This window comes from Schistocerca serialis, unplaced genomic scaffold, assembly GCF_023864345.2.
Source record: "Schistocerca serialis cubense isolate TAMUIC-IGC-003099 unplaced genomic scaffold, iqSchSeri2.2 HiC_scaffold_1420, whole genome shotgun sequence".
Classification (NCBI taxonomy): Eukaryota; Metazoa; Arthropoda; class Insecta; order Orthoptera; family Acrididae; genus Schistocerca; species Schistocerca serialis.
Window position 1 is genome coordinate 4,783,292 of NW_026047648.1, and position 5,142 is coordinate 4,788,433.

At 38.8% G+C, this 5,142-nt stretch overlaps 1 long non-coding RNA gene across 1 annotated transcript; it reads right to left on the reverse strand.

Annotated features, from left to right (window-relative positions):
- Positions 1 to 2,542: 2,542 nt before the first annotated feature.
- Positions 2,543 to 4,375, reverse strand: LOC126443012 (uncharacterized). Its single transcript, XR_007581808.1, has 2 exons — positions 4,257 to 4,375; positions 2,543 to 2,762 (listed from the first exon to the last, which is right to left on the reverse strand). It is a non-coding gene; the product is annotated as an uncharacterized LOC126443012 (long non-coding RNA).
- Between the last annotated feature and the right edge of the window lie 767 nt (positions 4,376 to 5,142).

A 5,142-nucleotide genomic window follows, 5' to 3' on the forward strand; every position in this document is an offset into this window, starting at 1 on the left:
CACTACATGCAATTCAGAACCTCTAAGAGGTTTCCACCCAGCATATGCATAAAGTATGAAGAAGAGCAGATAGAAGAGGTTGACAGTTTTAAATTCCTGGGATTACAACTTGATAATAAACTCAGCTGGGAGGAGCACACCACAGAACTGCAGAAACGCCTTAACAAATCTGTATTTGCAATTAGAGTGTTAGCAGACATAGGCGACATAAAAATGAAAAAGCTTGCATACTTTGCCTACTTTCATTCCACAATGTCATACGGTATAATATTTTGGGGTAACTCTTGAAGTCAAACAAAAGTTTTCAGAGTCCAAAAGCGTGCAATACGTATTATTTGTGGAGTAAATTCACGGACCTCCTGCAGAAACCTCTTCAAAGAATTGGGTATACTAACTACTGCCTCTCAGTATATTTACTCCTTAATGAAATTTGTCCTAAATAATGTATCTCTTTTTCCAACAAACAGCTCAGTTCATATATACAATACCGGGAACAAAAACGATCTGCACAAGGACTTAAAAGCACTTACTTTAGTTCAAAAAGGGGTCCACTACTCAGGAACAATCATCTTCAATAATTTGCCAGCAAACATAAAAAATTTAGTTACAAATAAAGATCAATTTAAAAGGAGCCTGAAAGACTTACTAGCGGCCAACTCCTTCTACTCCATAGACGAATTTTTTAATAGAAACAAATGATGTATTGTATATATTCATACTATTAGTATTGTTATTTCAGCTAAAAATAAAAAACAAAGTTAACATGTTCCACATCCACGAGGATCTCCTCAGAGCATAGATCTATGGAACGAGAAACTAATCTAATCTAAGAGTTTTGTCTGGGAAGCCTCACACAACCTCCATATAGTCCCAATCTCTCCTCATGTGATTTCCATATTTTTGAAGTCCTAAAGGAGCAGTGTTGGCCATTCATTTGGATCACACCAGTAGGTGCACACACAGGTACAATCCTGGTTCTGTAGGCAGCCGCAAACATTTTTCTGTGAAGCGATTGACCATCTTGTCTCACAGCAGCATAGATGTATTCACGGCTATGGTGATTACTTTTGAAATACTGAACAGTTAACCCACTTTTTTCCATCAGTCTCGTATTCATTTGACTGCCCTTTATACAAGGAGCTTTCGTCTCGTGTACTCTTTCTGAAGTTTTGCGTCACTGTAACCAAAACTATTACAACAAAAAAAGATGAATGTGACAGGGCTCAGATCCCATGCAGAGCCAGTCACACAATATTTTGATTTCACTGATCACTTTCAAATTATTTTTTAATTCCGCTATGTTAACTCAATGATAAATGTATAATGGCAGATCCACGATTAGGTTGGTACTTCTTAATTAACACATACTAGGATAGATTTTTCCATGTGAGCAGTGCAAACCTTCCCCTCTGCCTCCACCCCGTCCCCCTGCCCACCACCACCACACAAAAATTCGCAAGACCAGTTTCGTTGGGTGGCAGTGTCGTAAACACAACTCAGACACACATACCTGACCAGCATCTGGCCAGAATGTGAGCAGCATTGCAAGATGCTCCAGGTCTCGGCTCGGCAGCCAGAGAATGGCCACGTCTCCATGCGTTGCGTTTTTGTGTTGTGAGCTGTCTAAGTCTAACATCCGTCTGGGTGTGACTATTGCACAAGTAACAGGTAAGGCAAAGTGCAGATAGCAGTTTGCTGGCAGAATCCTGAAGCCATGCAGTCCTTCGAAAAATGAAATTGCTTACAATATTACAGTTCATCCAGTCTCGGAATATTACTCGTCTGTATGGAACCCTAACTTAATGGATATTAGAGCTCATATTAAGATGTTGAGACAGTGCTTTTGCCCTCGTGCGATTTGCAAGTGGACTTTGGCACAAATAGTGCCCTCCACCACACACCACTTGGTGGCTAGCGCAGTATATATGCAGAAGTCAGCTTTTGTATTTTTTCAATCTTTATTTACCAAGACCAGTTTTGAATCACTATCATCAGAGGGTACATCCATATTTATTGTGTGTTTGCAGCGTTGTTGGAGGCACGAACTGTACATACTTCCCACCAAATGTGGTGCGTATGCGTTTTGTTCTCTTGCCATAACTACATGAGCCACCAGAATGCTGCATATATGCAATAAATATGCACCATCTGATGATAAATCGCTTGTCAATTTAAAAGCATTCATGGTGAATAGAAACTCAAGAATAAAACCAAAGGCAACTCGTTGCTGTAAGCCTTTACACAAATTTAAATCTGAACTGAAATTGCTTCTTCAGCCAACTTCTACTCTAAAGACGGATATTTAAAAAAAAAACTTGTAGTATAAAAGACTAAAATGATTGCTTGTCTATTTAGCAGTAAATGTAAACATTCTGTAACAGTAATGGGACAGTGACAGAGACCATTATGTTCATTATTATTACTTTTCAGCCAGTGGGCTATCTGGTAATTGTAAATAGCCAGTATGTAGCCATAAATACAAAAAGACACAGAATGTAAAACCAATGTAATCTACACCATTTTGATAGAAAGAGACCAATGGTCCTTGGAACATAGCATTATTTTTAATTAATTGAAATACACACAAACTATATCTGAAGAACAAAATCAGTTTACATGAAGTGATCTGCTACTGAATTATAAAAGGTAGATTGGCAGTAAGCCATTAATCCACCTGACTGTTTTGACCAGTAATGCCATCAACACGGTGTACACTATTTCAAGGACATACAATACGGTGATCACGACGTCACTCATTACACCTGCGAACAAACATAAATAACGTGTGAAGTATTTAACTCTAGCAGTGGAATGAAACTAACAGGACAACCAAATGAAGAGGACAAACTAAATATACGACAGTAAGAATAATGACATCACTACAAAACTCATATTTGCCCAAAAATCAAGGACACAAAATCCCCAAAATTTAACAAAAAAGTTTACAAAAATGAAAACTATTGGTGTTGTAAATTTCCCGTAACCTATATATCTCAAATGAAGACCTCAGTACTAGTAACCCAAACAGAACTCAAAAACTCAACACAATTTTCACATGACCTCCATAGCTCCAACAAAGCCCTGCATACCAGGAACCAACCACTCTAAAACATGGTGTTGCAGATTTCACTTCACCCACATAGCACAAGCAAAGCCCTAGAAACCACACATTCACTTACTCTACATGTAAACCAAAGTTGTCAGATAAACAAACGAAACCAAGCTTACATGACTAATATCAGAAATGTATCCCAATCAAAGATGGTACATCAGTACCCATGATACACACCAATAACAATCCAACAATTACCAAATGTGGTGTCACCGCCAGACACCACACTTGCTAGGTGGTAGCTTAAATCGGCCGCGGTCCATTTAGTACATGTCGGACCCGCGTGTCGCCACTGTGTAATCACAGACCTAGCGCCACCACCAAGGCAGGTCTCGTGATACGGGAGAGCACTCGCCCCAGTTGTACGAGAACCTAGCTACCGCCCAGTTGTACGAGAACCTAGCTACCAACCAGATGTACGAAGCCTTTCTCTCTCATTAGCCGAGAGACAGAATAGCCATCAGCTAAGGTAATGGCTACGAACTAGCAAGGCGCCATTAGCCATACAGTGATTGTAATTAAAGTCTCCTGTGTATTGTCAAGATCGATGTACCACAATGATATTAAAGATAAGTATTAATACAGCTACGTACTTTTCTTAATAACATTAATTACGTAGCCTGTTCCAGTACTTCACGCCCGTCTGCGTTAGTCTAGCGTGCATTTTCAGCCATCTCAACTTCACGGTGTCGGCCCAGCTACCGACACAACACCAAATACTAACAAGGAAATCCCGAAAATTCATGAAAACTTTCATTACCACCAATTTCAATTTACACAAACAACTACGCCCATTGCAACAAGCAATGAGCTACTCATAAATATCTGATTCTTCACAACTGAAGAAAAGAGAAAATATTAAATCCCTAAGCACAAGAAACTCACGGCACTAATATTTCCAAACATAAAAATGAATGCATCAGCTAAAATGCGTTCATGAGTACAACACTACATGTGCAGCTTGAGTACATACGTCACAGAATCAAATAAATCCTATACATTTATGTTCTATGGGAAAATACGATATTCTAACCAAAATCATTTTAACTGATCCCAGAATGGGAATGTATATTAAGTTTCCTGTTTCCTCTTCAACAATTTTGCGTTACGTTTTTCGTCTCTTAAAAATCACAGTACCACATACCCTGTTGCTGAGTTACTACCACAGTTCCATGCAGCATGTACCACTTCGATGAAAACAATAACAAACACAGATCTTTCGGCCCGCCAAAAATTTCTTCTACAAAGATAATACTCGCAACGCCTTCAATTGGATGTGGTAACTTGTGTGAACTACGTCACTTCCCGTGTTTCGCTGTCGCTAGACTAGAGGTGGGCCAAACGGTTATTCTGGAGTAACCGTTAACACAGTTCCAGTTATTCTTTGATAACCGTTATCTTTAACGGTTATTAATAACTGCCAAGTTATTTTTCGCTAGCGAATACCGAATACTCCGACAGTTAAATAACGACATAGTTGGAATCCATCAGTTATCAGTATAACTGCGAGTAGTGTGAAACAGCAGGAATGTCGTATGAATCGTGTCATAACCTTAGCTTATTAACTCCGGGTACATTTTAGTTGATGTTAGAACGATTATTAGTGTTTCATATTATATGTTTGTAGGTTATCGGTCGCTATTAGAAATATTATCTTCGCAGCTGCGACAGAAAGTACGGGGAACTTCGCCAAAGCACTGTTTAAGTAAAATGTTAACAACGTGCGTTTTTAAGTATGAAGTAGTATGTAAACTGAGTACTGTAGGTTAAATTCGAAGCTTAATTTCTTGTGCTGCTCACGTAATAGAATAAAGTGTACAGCCTTGTAATACAAAAAAAAAAAAATATACGTAATGTGACAGATTCGTTTACTCTTGTGCTGTAAAAGCTAGACCTATTGGGGAAAGTGTGAGTACGCTAATCCAAGTTTTATGTCAGATTTGCAAACTGCTCGATTTCTCCAGCTACAGCATGTTTATAACATATGAAGACATGCAGATCGAAATGGTTGACAGTGTTACAACTCGATA